The sequence below is a fragment of the Nerophis lumbriciformis genome, linkage group LG16 (assembly GCF_033978685.3).
Source record: "Nerophis lumbriciformis linkage group LG16, RoL_Nlum_v2.1, whole genome shotgun sequence".
NCBI classification, from domain to species: Eukaryota; Metazoa; Chordata; class Actinopteri; order Syngnathiformes; family Syngnathidae; genus Nerophis; species Nerophis lumbriciformis.
In genome coordinates, this window is record NC_084563.2 from 29,167,871 (window position 1) to 29,185,114 (window position 17,244).

Sequence of the window (17,244 nt, forward strand, 5' to 3'; positions counted from 1 at the left end):
TCGGGTTCAGATCCGGGCGGCCATTCTTCCCAATCACACCTCTCCAGGTTTCACTGTCGCTGCCAACATGAGCGTTGAAGTCCCCCAGTAGAACGAGGGAATCACCCGGGGGAGCACTCTCCAGTACTCCCTCGAGTGAATCCAAAAAGGGTGGGTACTCGGAGCTGCCTTTTGGCGCGTAAACGCAAACAACAGTCAGGACCCGTCCCCCCACCCGAAGGCGGAGGGAAGCTACCCTCTCGTCCACCGGGTTGAACTCCAACGTGCAGGCTTTGAGCCGAGGGGCAACAAGAATTGCTACCCCAGCCCGTCGCCTCTCACTGCCGGAAACGCCAGAGTGGAAGAGAGTCCAGCCCCTCTCAAGAGAAGTGGTTCCAGAGCCCTTGCTGTGCGTCGAAGTGAGTCCGACTATATCTAGCCGGAACTTCTCCACCTCACGCACTAGCTCAGGCTCCTTCCCCCCCAGCGAAGTGACGTTCCACGTCCCAAGAGCCAGCTTATGTAGCCGAGGATCGGACCGCCAAGTGCCCTGCCCTCGGCTGCCGCCCAGCTCACACTGCACCCGACCTCTATGGCCCCTGCTATGGGTGGTGAGCCCATTGGAGGGGGGACCCACGTTGCCTCTTCGGGCTGTGCCCGGCCGGGCCCCATGGGGACAGGCCCGGCCACCAGGCGCTCGCCATCGTGCCCCACCTCCGGGCCTGGCTCCAGAGGGGGGCCCCGGTGACCCGCGTCCGGGCGAGGGAAATCTGGGTCCCTTGTTTGTGTTCTTCATCGAGGTCTTCGAGCTGCTCTTTGTCTGATCCCTCACCTAGGACCAGTTTGCCTTGGGAGACCCTACCAGGGGGCATAGAAACCCCCGGACAACATAGCTCCTAGGATCATTGGGACACGCAAACTCCTCTACCACGTTAAGGTGGCAGCTCAGAGAGGAGACATATATTATATTATTTATTATTATTATTGTCTATTGTGAGCGAACTGTGGTGCTGAATTTCCCCCAGGGATCAATAAAGTACTTTCTATTCTATTCTATTCTATATTTACACAAGCGTGTTCATTTTTATAAATTCGGCCTGTGTTTTTTTGATGGATTTATTTCCCGTGCGGAAGCTGCTATCTCTTTTGTTGGCCAGATCGATTGTCTTCAACTTTGGGGCTGCGTTGTGTGCAATTTCTTCTCTGCGACGACGGTGAGTCCATAACGCGCTAAATGGCCAACTGAATGATTGTGTGAGTGCGTTTGATTAACTATAAACAAGTTCATTGATCCACCATGACCCTAAGCTATTGGCAGCATATAAAGCCCGTGAACGCGGAAAAACACCAAAATTAGTCCCAGCATAGTACAAATCGTGAGTGAGAATAGCGTTGGGCAGTAATTTCGATAAACAGAACAACTCAAAATGATCCACCGAGTTATCAATCAATCAATCAATGTTTATTTATATAGCCCTAAATCACAAGTGTCTCAAAGGGCTGCACAAGCCACAACGACATCCTCGGTACAGAGCCCACATAAGGGCAAGGAAAAACTCACCCCAGTGGGACGTCGATGTGAATGACTATGAGAAACCTTGGAGAGGACCGCATATGTGGGTAACCCCCCCCCCTCTAGGGAGACCGAATGCAATGGATGTCGAGTGGGTCTAACATAATATTGTGAGAGTACAGTCCATAGTGGATCCAGCATAACAGTAAGAGTCCAGTCCACAGTGGGGTCAGCAGGAAACCATCCCAAGCGGAGACGGGTCAGCAGCGCAGAGATGTTCCCAACCGATATACAGGCGAGCGGTCCACCCTGGGTCCCGACCCCGGACAGCCAGCACCCCATCCATGGCCACCGGATCTGTGTGTCTCCCCTTCCACAAGGGATAGGGGGTAGCAGAGGAGAAAAGAAAAGAAACGGCAGATCAACTGGTCTAAAAAAAGGGGGGCTATTCAAAGGCTAGAGTATACAAATTAGTTTTGAGATGGGACTTAAATGTTTCTACTGAGGTAGCATCTCTAACTGTTACCGGGAGGGCATTCCATAGTACTGGAGCCCGAATAGAAAACGCTCTGCAGCCCGCAGACTTTTTTTGGGCTCTGGGAATCACTAATAAGCCGGAGTTCTTTGAACGCAGATTTCTTGCCGGGACATATGGTACAATGCTGGAGCTAGACCGTGTAGTATTTTATACGTAAGTAGTAAAACCTTAAAGTCGCATCTTAAGTGCACAGGAAGCCAGTGCAGGTGAGCCAGTATAGGCGTAATATGATCAAACTTTCTTGTTCTTGTCAAAAGTCTAGCAGCCGCAATTTGTACCAACTGTAATCTTTTAATGATAGACATAGGGAGACCCGAAAATAATACGTTACAGTAATCGAGACGAGACGTAACGAACGCATGAATAATGATCTCAGCGTCGCTAGTGGACAAAATGGAACGAATTTTAGCAATATTACGGAGATGAAAGAAGGCCGTTTTAGTAACACTCTTAATGTGTGACTCAAAGGAGAGAGTTGGGTCGAAGATAATACCCAGATTCTTTACTGAGTCGCTTTGTGTAATTGTTTGGTTGTCAAATGTTAAGGTGGTATTATCAAATAAATGTCGGTGTTTAGCAGGACCGATAATCAGCATTTCCGTTTTCTTAGTGTTGAGTTGCAAGAAGTTAGCGGACATCCATTGTTTAATTTCATTAAGACATGCCTCCAGCTGACTACAATCCGGCGTGTTGGTCAGCTTTAGGGGCATGTAGAGTTGAGTGTCATCAGCATAACAATGAAAGCTAACACCGTATTTGCGTATGATGTCGCCTAGCGGCAACATGTAAATACTAAAGAGTGCAGGGCCAAGAACCGAACCCTGGGGGACTCCGCACGTTACCTTAACATAGTCCGAGGTCACATTGTTATGGGAGACGCACTGCATCCTGTCAGTAAGATAAAAGTTAAACCACGACAAGGCTAAGTCTGACATACCAATACGTGTTTTGATACGCTCCAACAAAATGTTATGATCGACGGTATCGAAAGCAGCGCTAAGATCAAGAAGCAGCAACATAGATGACGCATCAGAATCCATCGTTAGCAGTAGATCATTAGTCATTTTTGCGAGGGCTGTCTCCGTAGAGTGATTTGCCCTGAAACCGGATTGAAAAGGTTCACAGAGATTGTTAGACACTAAGTGTTCATTTAGCTGCTGTGCGACAATTTTTTCGAGGATTTTCGAGATAAACGGAAGGTGGGACACCGGCCGGTAGTTTACCATGAGGCCAGGATCGAGGTTAGGTCTTTTGAGCAAAGGATGAATAACCGCTTTTTTGAATGCTAGTGGAACAGTGCCAGAGGAAAGTGATAAGTTTATAATATTTAGCACTGATGGACCTAATAATACAAAAAGCTCCTTAATAAGTTTCCCAGGAAATGGGTCAAGTAAACATGTTGTTTGTTTTGTCCCCTTAACACATCTTAACAATTCCTCTAATGTTATTTCATCAAAGAGAGTGAAACTATTTTGGAGGGCGGTATCCTTCGTAGATACAGTCGTATCTGTGTTAATACAACCCAGTTGTAGCTGCGATGCATTGTCTTTAATCTCCTTTCTAATGAGTTCAATTTTCTTATTAAAGAAATTCATAAAATCATCTGCTGAGTGGGTGGAGCTACTGGGAGGAGTCCCTTGTTGGGTTAGCGATGCTACTGTACTAAACAAAAATTTCGGATCATTTTTGTTGAGGTGGATGAGATTTGAGTAATATTTAGCTTTAGCTAGGGTAAGCATGTGTTTGTAAGTTATTAAACTATCACTCCATGCTTGATGGAAAACCTCAAGTTTAGTAGCGCGCCATTTGCATTCCAGCTTTCTACATGATAATTTATGGGCTCTAGTTTCTTCTGTAAACCATGGGGTGCGCCTTTTAGGGGCTCTTTTAAGCTTTAGCGGTGCTATACTATCAATGGTGTCGCGCAGGGCGTCGTTAAAGTTGTTAGTGAGGTTATCAATAGAGCCGACATAATTTGGGAATGGTGCCATTACCGAAGGCAGCAGGCCAGCAAGAGTCATCGTTGTGGCAGCATTAATGTTGCGGCTGCTATAGTAGTTATTATTATTAGTTTGTTGACAATGAGTCAGAACTTCAAATTTTATAAGGTAATGATCGGACATTACATTAGTATACGGGAGTATCGTAACTTTGGAGGTGGTGACACCCCTGACCAGCACTAGATCTATCGTATTACCGTTGCGATGCGTAGGTTCATTTATTATTTGTGTAAGACCACAGCTATCAATTATAGTCTGGAGCGCCATGCACTGAGGGTCCGATGGGGTATTCATATGGATATTAAAGTCCCCCATTATGATTATATTGTCGGCGTGCGTCACTAAATCAGCAACAAACTCTGAAAATTCACTGATGAAGTCCGAATTGGGTCCTGGGGGGCGGTAGATAACAGCGAGGTGGAGAGGCAGCGGTGTGACAAACCTCATAGTAAGCACCTCAAACGGGTTATATTTATTATTTAGGTTCGGGGTAAGATTAAAGTTTTTGTTGTGTATGAGTGCGACTCCCCCACCCCTTTTAATGGGATGGGCAATATGCGCTCCCGCATAGCCAGGAGGAGACGCCTCACCCAGCGCAAAGAAATCGTCTGGTTTGAGCCAGGTCTCGGCGAGACCAATGACGTCAAGATTATTGTCTCTAATGACCTCATTAACTAATAATGTTTTGGAAGATAATGATCTTATGTTTAAGAAGCCCATATTATAGGTAGTGGGCTGTTTTGAGGAGTTTTTGTTGAAATTATCCGTAGTAGCAATATTAATAATGTTGTGTTTATTATGTGTAGTGCACTTTAAATAATTTCGACCATATCTAGGAATTGATATGACGGGAATTTTCCGATTGTTTGCTTGATGTTGTGATAAACCGAACGCATCATAACTTGCCACCTCAGTAGAGTGCATGTCTACTTCTGACACAGAAAAAAAAAATTTTGAGTTGTGTATTGTTCTAAAATAGTTGCTATGTGTGCAGGTATTATCCAGCCTGGCGCTGGCTAGTTCTATTTTAACTAACTTCTCACCCGGACTAGCGCTTCTTTGAGGATTAGCCTTTCGCTTTGTTGTTAGCCCCGCTCGGCATCCCCGCTTCTGCTTCCGCTCACACCGCTTACGTGTCTTCCGTTGACGGTCCTCGCTGGCACTTAACTCCGCTGCTTCAGAGGCCGCTGGATGTAGCCGGCGAAGTAATCCCATTGCTAGTGAGGAGGTCGAAAGTACACGCATCTTTCAGCCTATAACGGCCCGATCTATCCACATCCAGAATCGTCTGTCGGTCGTATCTGATCACGAAGTGTCCACGCTGTGAGCCAGCCATGAAATAGACAGAATTGACGGGTATTTTTGCCAAATCGCTCTACACTTCCAAGAGCGTCTGCAAGCCGCTGCCATCAGGGCGCCGCCATCTTGTCAATATATATGATATGAGTTATAACCCTACTCACTACTTTTTCTAAAATAACAGTCGCCAACTTGCATGGAAATAATTGATTGGTCCTTATCAAAGTCTTCTTCATAGATTATTTTTCTTTGAGGGCAGCACGGTGTTACAGAGGTTAGTGCGTGTGCCTCACAATACGAAGGTCCTGGGTTCGATCCCGGGCTCAGGATCTTTCTGTGTGGAGTTTGCATGTTCTCCCCCGTGACTGCGCGGGTTCCCTCCGGGTACTCCGGCTTTCTCCCACCTCCAAAAACATGCACCTGGAGATAGGCCCCTCCCACCTTCAAAGACATGCACCTGGGGATAGGCCCCTCCCACCTCCAAAGACATGCACCTGGGGATAGGCCCCTCCCACATCCAAAGACATGCACCTGGGGATAGGCCCCTCCCACCTCCAAAGATATGCACCTGGGGATAGGTTGATTGGCAACACTAAATGGTCCCTAGTGTGTGAATATTGTCTGTCTATCTGTGTTGGCCCTGTGATGAGGTGGCGACTTGTCCAGGGTGTACGCCGCCTTCCGCCCGAATGCAGCTGAGATAGGCTCCAGCACCCCTCGCGACCCCGAAAGGGACAAGCGGTAGAAAATGGATGGATTTTCTGTGGGGACTCCACCTTCCCCAAGTGTTCCCCAGGCCAGTAATCCCTCCAGTATGGCCTAAATCTTTATTGTCCCTTCCGAGTGAGTGCGTCGCTCCTGTGTTCCAGGACCAATGTGGTATTTTATTTCCCAGATCCAAAGTGAGACATTCCTCTCAAGTGTCTGTAAAGCCTTTTGAATGGATGTCTCGGGACTTTGCTCCCTTTTTATTTCTGCTGCACTCACCACCGCTGACACCCTCCGCGTTGCCCTTAGCTCAAATTAATCTTTGTTTTCCTTTTTAAATCACTGTGCTGCGGAACGTTTATCATCTGTGTGCAGTTTGCAGGTTATCGCATCCGAGAGTTTATCCAAGTCTTATATTGGTCACAGTTTACAGAAATAGCTGGAAGAGAGAGACATAGCGTTGAGCTTTAACTCTGCGTGTTAAAGTTAGAGCTAAAGCTACGTGGCTGCGAAGTTGAAGAAGAGAAGCTCTTTATATGTTTCAAAAAATGTCATTTAAACAAAGTAATTGTTTAGTCATGGTATTAAAAACTTGAAATGACCTGTCTATGGTACACTTATTAATCAGTCAATAAATCAACGTTTATTTATATAGCCCTAACACATGGCTGGGCATTGTCTTGCTGAAATAAGCAGGGGCGTCCATGATAACAACATATGTTGCTCCAAAAGCTGTATGTACCTTTCAGCATTAATGGTGCCTTCACAGATGTGTAAGTTACCTATGTCTTGGGTACTAATACACTCCTATACCATCACACATGCTGCCTTTTACACTTTCACCCTAGAACAGGTTATTTTCGTCTTTATTCCGTAGGACACGACGTCCACAGTTTCCAAAAACAATTTGAAATGTGGACTCGTCAGACCACAGAACACTTTTCTACTTTGCATCAGTCCATCTTAGATGAGCTCGGGCCCAGCGATGCCGGCGGCGTTTCTGGGTGTTGTTGATAAATGGCTTTGGCTTTGCACTTACAGATGTTTTTTTGCTTTTTAATTTGTAAAAACCGGCTTGTTCTAGGTAGTTAGCAATGCAGCTAATGGGAGCAATCAATCCTGCCTGTAAATCCCTTAAAAAATTAATTAACTGATTGATCAAACACCAATAATACTTCATTTATGTTGTGTAACATGTATAATAACCAAGCCGTAGCAACATTGTTATTGTAAGAGTGAACACTGAGGAACTCTTTTTCCGGCGTTGTGAGACATCGTCTTGGGACGGCATGCTAGTGCATTAGCTGTAAGCTAGCTACGGCAAGAGGTAAGCTGACTAGCTTTTGAGTTTGTAATACACAACACTGTGATAGGACACCAATCTGTACTGAGTGGAAAAACATGAACAATCATATTACAGTATCTGTGAAGTATTATTTCATGGTATTACTTCATGTTTAGTTTGTACACAGTTAGCCAGACAGTGTATGTACGCATGTATCCTGATCAATATTAATGTGACTCACTTTCTCGATAGACAGTTGGTCCAAGTTTTTTCCCAGTTTATTTTGGGTAAGCACTCCATTTATGTACTTGGCTCCAAGTTCCACATTTGCAGAGTCTCGGCTTCCGTCAGCGTCAACGTCTCACTCTTCCTTCGAGCTCGCGTCTATAAGCATTTGAGAGTCATCCTCCGTATATTCAGCTTCAAAAAGATACGGTTGTGATTATTAGTAAAAACAAATGTCTTTGTCGGATACCACGTCTGCCATGGTTAGCAAACACTCGCGTTTGTTTCCGGGAAGTAGGAACGCACATTTGTTGCCGGAAATAGAAAGTGTGTTGCTATGGAAACAGAAATAAATGCGCTGAGGAAAATAAGTTATGGTATTGCTTAAAATGACAAAAATACGACACATATTGTACATATTACATTTTGTTATGAAGGTGTCTGCTACTACATTATATATATACTTGCAGTGTGTATATTGTACATATTACATATTGTTATGAAGGTGTCTGTTACTACATTATATATATACTTGCAGTGTGTATATTGTACATATTACATATTGTTATGAAGGTGTCTGTTGCTACATTATATATATAGTTGCGGTGTGTATATTATACATATTACATATTGTTATGAAGGTGTCTGTTAATACATTATATATATATATATACTTGCAGTGTGTATATTGTACATATTACATATTGATATGAAGGTGTCTGTTACTAGATTATATATATACTTGCAGTGTGTATATTGTAAAATATTACATATTGTTATAAAACATATTGCATATTGTTATGAAGGTGTCTGTTACTACATTATATATATATACTTGCAGTGTGTATATTGTACATATTACATATTGTTATGACGGTGTCTGCTACTAGATTATATATATATACTTGCAGTGTGTATATTGTACATATTACATATTGTTATGAAGGTGTCTGTTACTACATTATATATATACTTGCAGTGTTTATATCGTACATATTGAATTTTGTTATGAAAGTGTCTATTACTAGATTACATATATACTTGCAGTGTGTATGTTGTAAAATATTACATATTGTTATGAAGGTGTATGTTACAACATTATATATATACTTGCAGTGTGTATATTGTACATATTACATATTGTTATGAAGGTGTCTGTTTCTACATTATATATATACTTGCAGTGTGTATAATGTACATATTACATATTGTTATGAAGGTGTCTGTTACTACATTATATATATACTTGCAGTGTGTATATTGTACATATTACATATTGTTATGAAGGTGTCTGTTACTACATTATATATATACTTGCAGTGTTTATATTGTACATATTGAATTTTGTTATGAAAGTGTCTATTACTAGATTACATATATACTTGCAGTGTGTATGCTGTAAAATATTACATATTGTTATGAAGGTGTCTGTTACTACATTATATATATACTTGCAGTGTTTATATTGTACATATTGCATTTTGTTATGAAAGTGTCTATTACTAGATTACATATATACTTGCGGTGTGTATGCTGTAAAATATTACATATTGTTATGAAGGTGTATGTTCCAACATTATATACAGGTAAAAGCCAGTAAATTAGAATATTTTGAAAAACTTGATTTATTTCAGTAATTGCATTCAAAAGGTGTAACTTGTACATTATATGTATTCATTGCACACAGACTGATGCATTCAAATGTTTATTTCATTTAATTTTGATGATTTGAAGTGGCAACAAATGAAAATCCAAAATTCCGTGTGTCACAAAATTAGAATATTACTTAAGGCTAATACAAAAAAGGGATTTTTAGAAATGTTGGCCAACTGAAAAGTATGAAAATGAAAAATATGAGCATGTACAATACTCAATACTTGGTTGGAGCTCCTTTTGCCTCAATTACTGCGTTAATGCGGCGTGGCATGGAGTCGATGAGTTTCTGGCACTGCTCAGGTGTTATGAGAGCCCAGGTTGCTCTGATAGTGGCCTTCAACTCTTCTGTGTTTTTGGGTCTGGCATTCTGCATCTTCCTTTTCACAATACCCCACAGATTTTCTATGGGGCTAAGGTCAGGGGAGTTGGCGGGCCAATTTAGAACAGAAATACCATGGTCCGTAAACCAGGCACGGGTAGATTTTGCGCTGTGTGCAGGCGCCAAGTCCTGTTGGAACTTGAAATCTCCATCTCCATAGAGCAGGTCAGCAGCAGGAAGCATGAAGTGCTCTAAAACTTGCTGGTAGACGGCTGCGTTGACCCTGGATCTCAGGAAACAGAGTGGACCGACACCAGCAGATGACATGGCACCCCAAACCATCACCCAACCATGCAAATTTTGCATTTCCTTTGGAAATCGAGGTCCCAGAGTCTGGAGGAAGACAGGAGAGGCACAGGATCCACGTTGCCTGAAGTCTAGTGTAAAGTTTCCACCATCAGTGATGGTTTGGGGTGCCATGTCATCTGCTGGTGTCGGTCCACTCTGTTTCCTGAGATCCAGGGTCAACGCAGCCGTCTACCAGCAAGTTTTAGAGCACTTCATGCTTCCTGCTGCTGACCTGCTCTATGGAAATGGAGATTTCAAGTTCCAACAGGACTTGGCGCCTGCACACAGCGCAAAATCTACCCGTGCCTGGTTTACGGACCATGGTATTTCTGTTCTAAATTGGCCCGCCAACTCCCCTGACCTTAGCCCCATAGAAAATCTGTGGGGTATTGTGAAAAGGAAGATGCAGAATGCCAGACCCAAAAACGCAGAAGAGTTGAAGGCCACTATCGGAGCAACCTGGGCTCTCATAACACCTGAGCAGTGCCAGAAACTCATCGACTCCATGCCACGCCGCATTAACGCAGTAATTGAGGCAAAAGGAGCTCCAACCAAGTATTGAGTATTGTACATGCTCATATTTTTCATTTTCATACTTTTCGGTTGGCCAAAATTTTTAAAAATCCCTTTTTTGTATTAGCCTTAAGTAATATTCTAATTTTGTGACACATGGAATTTTGGATTTTCATTTGTTGCCACTTCAAATCATCAAAATTAAATGAAATAAACATTTGAATGCATCAGTCTGTGTGCAATGAATAAATATAATGTACAAGTTACACCTTTTGAATGCAATTACTGAAATAAATCAAGTTTTTCAAAATATTCTAATTTACTGGCTTTTACCTGTATATACTTGCAGTGTGTATATTGTACATATTACATATTGTTATGAAGGTGTCTGTTACTACATTATATATATACTTGCAGTGTTTATATTGTACATATTGAATTTTGTTATGAAAGTGTCTATTACTAGATTACATATATACTTGCAGTGTGTATGTTGTAAAATATTACATATTGTTATGAAGGTGTCTGTTACAACATTATATATATACTTGCAGTGTGTATATTGTACATATTACATATTGTTATGAAGGTGTCTGTTTCTACATTATATATATACTTGCAGTGTGTATATTGTACATATTGTTATGAAGGTGTCTGTTACTACATTATGTATATATATATATATATATATATATATATATATATATATATATATATATATATATATATATATATATATATATATATATATATATATATATATACTTACAGTGTATTTAAAACATTTTGAAGTTGTTTGAAGGGTTGTTCTACCTTGGAGTGGAGCTTTGTAATCCGGGCCATCTGCTGCGTGGAGGAGGTTCTACTGTACGCCGACCTTTATGTAGGCCATCCTGCCTGCAGCCGTCCTCTCACACTCACACACAAACATCAGGACTGTCTAATTCCTTCTGAGTCTCCTTATTTCCATCTTGGGTCATGTCAAAACTTGAACTTCCTCTCAAGTCCCAACAAGTCATTTACTTTCTCCATAATCCTTCATCGCCATGCTATTTGCTGCTGCCTCGTTTACGTCGGAGCGCACGCTGCCGTCTGCAGAAACGGCCGCTCTACACAAAAATGCAAGTTTCAAAGTGTGTTTCTGCACCAGGTGACTGCTCCCTCTTTGGCACACTCCCCCCATCAGCCCACTCACCCGTGTCAAGTAGTTATGTTATTAATGTTTTTTGGTTTCATGTTAATAATGTGTAATAATGTGTTAGTAATCATGACTAGACCCCCAACCCGGTCAAAATATCCCCAAACTTGTCCCAAATGTTTGTGCTATGTTTGTGCTGCAAAAATTGTCGTTTGTGTCGTTATGGTTTTAAGTTATTAACTTATTTGTTTTTTATGTTATGTTATGTTATGTTATGTTATGTTATTACTCCTAACTAGACACCTCCATCCCACCACCAACGATGTCAAAATCTCACCAAACTCGTCTAAAACATTTGTGCGATGTTTGTGCTGCAAAAATGGTCATTTGTGCTGTTACAGTTTTAAGTTATTAACTTGTCATTGCTTGTATGTTACCAACGTGCAATTAACATGTTATTACTCCTAACTAGACCCCCCCACCCCCCCACCCCCACCCCCAACTATGTCAAAAGCTCACCAAACTCGTCCCAATCGTTTGTGCTGCAAAAAATGTTGTTTGTGCTGTTATAGTTTTTAAGGTAACTTTTTATGGTTTGTATGTTGTTAACATGTAATTAACATGTTATTACTCCTAACTAGATGCCCCACTACCACTGCCAACTATGTCAAAATCTCAATAAACTCGTCCCATTCATTTGTACTATGTTTGTGCTGCGAAAAATGTTGTTTGTGCCGTTATAGTTTTTAACTTAACTTTATATGGTTTTTATGTTATTAATGTGTAATTAACATGTTATTACTCCTAAATAGCCCCCTCCACACCCCACCAACTATGTTAAAATCTCACCAAACTCGTCCTAAACGTTTGTGCTATGTTTGTGCTGCAAAAAATGTTGGTTTTGCGATTATTTTAACTTAACTTTTTATGGTTTTTATGTTATTAATGTGTAATTAACATGTTATTACTCCTAACTAGACCCCCCGACCCCCACCCCCACCAACTATGTCAAAATCTCACCAAACTCATCCCATTAATTTGTGCTTTGTTTATGCTGCGAAAATTGTCGTTTGTGCTGTTACAGTTTTTAACTTAACTCTAAATGTTTATTTACATACCTTAATTGTTTCCAAATGAAGCAATGTAGTATCTGTTAGTCTACAAAACAACATGTTTTCCCCCGATTGGTGGAAGATTACCGTATTTTACAGTCTACAAAACATGTTCCCCCATATATTAGCCACACCGGAATAAGTGGCAGATAAATATGTTGTGAAATGAGTTATTTGCACAAATATTTAGTAAATGTTTATTTACATACCTTGATTGTTTCCAAATGAAGCAATGTAGTATCTGTTACTGTACAAAATAACACAGGTTTTTTTCCCATTTGGTGGACGATTGCCACATTTTCCAAACTGAAAAGCGCACCAGTATATAAGACGCACCCACTAAATTTTAAGAAGAAATAAATATTTTTCCATATATTAGCTGAACCAGACTATAAGTGGCAGATATATATACTTGTTGTGAAATGAGTTATTTAAACGGAAATATTTTTTAAATGTTTATTTACATGCCTTAATTGTTTCCAAATGAAGCAATGTAGTATCTGTTAGTCTACAAAATAACATGTTTTTTTTTGTCCATTTGGTGGAAGATTACCATATTTTCCAGACTGAAAAGCGCACCTGTACATAAACTCGTCTAAAACGTTTGTACTATGTTTGTGCTGCAAAAATTGTCGTTTGTGCTGTTACAGTTTTTAACTTAACTTTAAATGTTAATTTACATACCTTAATTGTTTCCAAATGAAGCAATGTTGTATCTGTTTGTCTACAAAACAACATGTTTTTTCTCCAATTGGTGGAAGATTACCATATTTTACAGTCTACAAAACATGTTCCCCCATATATTAGCCACACCGGAATATAAATCGCAGATATATACGTTGTGAAATGAGTTATTTGCACAAATATTTAGTAAATGTTTATTTACATACCTTGATTGTTTCCAAATGAAGCAATGTAGTATCTGTTACTGTACAAAATAACACAGGTTTTTTTCCCATTTGGTGGAAGATTCCCACATTTTCCAAACTGAAAAGCGCACCAGTATATAAGCAGCACCCACTAAATTTTAGAATAAATAAATATTTTTCCATATATTAGCCGAACCTGGCGATAATTCGCAGATATATATACTTGTTGTGAAATGAGTTATTTACACGGAAATATTCTGTAAATGTTTATTTACATACCTTAATTGTTTCCAAATGACGCAATGTAGTATCTGTTAGTCTACAAAATAACATGTTTTTTTGTCCATTTGGTGGAAGATTACCATATTTTCCAGACTGAAAAGCGCACCTGTACATAAACTCGTCTAAAACGTTTGTGCTGCAAAAATTGTCGTTTGTGCCGTCACACTTTAGAAGTCAATGTTGTATTAATCAACATGTCATTACTCCTAACTAGAGGATGGCAGACTAAGAGTGGGGTGGAGAGGAGTAAAAGTCAATAGGAAGAAGAGAAGCACATGAATGTGACAGGAGGACTTACATAACACCCTGGAGATGGAGGGAGGAGATGGAGGAAGAGTAACGAGGAGGAGGAGGAGGATGAAAGAGGTAGCATCATGAGCAGCTGCAGGGGGGGGGGGGGGGGGGGGGGGGGTGATGAAGAAGAGGAGAGACTCAAACAATCAAACATGAGGAGGAGGGATGGGTCAGATAAAAAAATTGCAATTGAAAGATCTCCCCTTCCTTTTAGCGAGCTTTACACTTTTCATTTGTTTTGTGGGGCGGGGGGATTAGCGCAGGATTAAGAGGACGATTCCCTCAGATGGCAACATTTGCTCGCTCCTGCGTCGCGGGAAATGAATACACCGTTTGTGCGCAGGATGGCCGCAACGAAACATTTTGGGCTTTTTTTTTTTTTTTTAGTGGGAAGTCAATCTGTTGTTGCGTGTCTGTAACGTGTGGACGTGATGTTGGTGTGGATGAATAAGTGACTACATGTCTAGTACTCTTTATGTATCTTCTGCTCCTGGAAATTAATCTGCCATTTGTTTACCAAAGTATCAATTAGGTTTCCAATAATCCCATATTTTTCGGACTATAGAGCGCACCACTATATAAACCGCACCCACCAAATTATAGAATAAATATGTAAGTTTCCATATATTAGTCACACCAGACTATAAATCGCAGATATATAGGTTGTGAAATGAGTTATTTACACAGAAATATTCTCTAGATGTTTATTTACATACCTTAATTGTTTCCAAATGTAGTATCTGTTAGTCTACAAAATAACATGTTTGTGTTTTTCCCATTTGGTGGAAGATTACCATATTTTACAGTCTACAAAGCACTACTGGCATACAAGGCGCACCCAAAAATTTTTAGAAGGAAATTTCCCCCCGTATATTAGCCGCACCGGACTATAAATCGCAGATATATACCTTGTGAAATGAGTTATTTAGACGGAAATATTCTCTAAATGTTCATTTACATACCATAATTAGTTCCAAATGAAGAAATGTAGTATCTGTTAGTCTACAAAACAATATGTTTTTTCCCCATTTGGTGGAAGATTACCGAATTTTACAGACTACAAAGCATACTGGTATATAAGCCGCACCCACTCAATTTTAGAAGGAAATTTTCCCCCATATATTAGCCGCACTGGACAATAAGTGGCAGATATATACGTTGTGAAATGAGTTATTTACACAGCAATATTTAGTAAATGTTTATTCACATACCTTGATTGTTTACAAATGAAGCAATGTAGTATCTGTTAGTCTACAAAACAACATGATTTCCCCCCCCCCCTTTGGTGGAAGATTACCGTATTTTACAGTCTACAAAGCATACTGGTATATAAGCCGCACCCACAAAATTTTAGAAGGAAATTTTCCCCTATATATTAGCCGCACCAGACTATAAGTGGCAGATATATACGTTATGAAATGAGTTATTTACACAGAAATATTCTGTAAAAGTTTATTTACATACCTTGATTGTTTCCAAATGAAGCAATGTAGTATATGTTAGTCTACAAAACAACATGTTTTTTCCCCATTTGGTGGAAGATTGCCATATTTTCCAAACTGAAAAGCGCACCGGTATATAAGCAGCACCCCTAAATTTTAGAAGAAATAAATACGTTTCTATATATTAGCCGCACCGGACTTTAAGTCGCAGATATATACTTGTTGTGAAATTAGTTATTTACACGAAAATATTCTGTAAATGTTTGTTTACATACCTTAATTGTTTCCAAATGAAGCAATGTAGTATCTGTTAGTCTACAAAACAACATTTTCTTTTCCCCATTTGGTGGAAGATTACCATATCTTTCAGACTACAAAAAATACTGGTATATAAGCTGCACCCACAAAATTTTAAAAGGAAATTTCCACCATATATTAGCTGCACCGGACTATAAGTGGCAAATATATACGTTGTGAAATTAGTTATTTGCACAAATATTTAGTAAATGTTTAATTACATACCTTAATTGTTTCCAAATGAAGCACTGAAGTATCTGTTACTGTACAAAATAACACTTTTTTTCCCCATTTGGTGGAAGATTACTGTATTTTACAGTCTACAAAGCATACTGGTATATAAGCCGCACCCACTAAATTTTAAAAGTAAATGTTCCCCATATATTAATAATATAACATTATAAGTCGCAGATACAGTATATACGTTGTGAAATTAGTTATTTACACGGAAATATTCTGTAAATGTTAATTTACATACCTTAATTGTTTCCAAATGAAGCAATGTAGTAACTGTTAGTCTACAAAATGACACTTTTTTTTCCCATTTGGTGGAAGATTACCATATTTTCCAAACTGAAAAGTATACAAGCCGCACCCACTACATTTTTGAATAAATAAATGTTTCCATATATTAGCCGCACCATACTATAAGTGGCAGATATATACGTTGTGAAATGAGGTATTTACACGGAAATACAAAACATACTGGTATACAAGCCGCACCCACTAAATTTTAAAAGGAATTGTTTCCCATACATAAGCTGCACTGGACTATAAGTGGCAGATATATACGTTGTGAAATTAGTTATTTGCACAAATATTTAGTAAATGTTTAATTACATACCTTGATTGTTTCCAAATGAAGCAATGTAGTATCTGTTACTGTACAAAATAACATATTTTTTTCCCATTTGGTGGAAGATTACCGTATTTTACAGTTTACAAAGCATACTGGTATATAAGCCGCACCCACTAAAATTTAGAAGGAATTGTTTTCCCATATATTAGCCACACCGGACTATAAGTCGCAGATATATACGTTGTGAAATGAGTTGTTTACACAGAAATATTCATCCATCCATCCATCCATCCATCCATTTTCTACCGCTTATCCCTTTTGGGGTCGCGGGTGGGTGCTGGAGTCTACCTCAGCTGCAATCGGGCGGAAGGCGGGGTACACCCTGGACAAGTATTCAGTAAATGTTTATTTACATATCTTAATTGTTTCCAAATGAAGCAATGTAATATCTGTTAATCTACAAAATAACATGTTGTTTTTCCCATTTGGTGGAAGATGGCCATATTTATACGAGGTGGGTGGGGTGCAACTTGACCAGGTGGTCCAGACCCTCTCCTCCTTGGTTGTGGTCTCCATCAGTCCCCTCTTTGTGTCGGCCATTCTCCCGCGCTGTGGGCGGAGCCAGCGG

The 17,244-nt window shown here is 40.1% G+C and overlaps 1 protein-coding gene across 1 annotated transcript in view; it reads left to right on the forward strand.

Annotated features, from left to right (window-relative positions):
- LOC133617150 (receptor-type tyrosine-protein phosphatase delta-like) overlaps nucleotides 1–17,244 on the forward strand; it is a 353,800-nt gene that overhangs the window by 147,994 nt on the left and 188,562 nt on the right. The gene's annotated exons all lie outside the window — the stretch shown is intronic.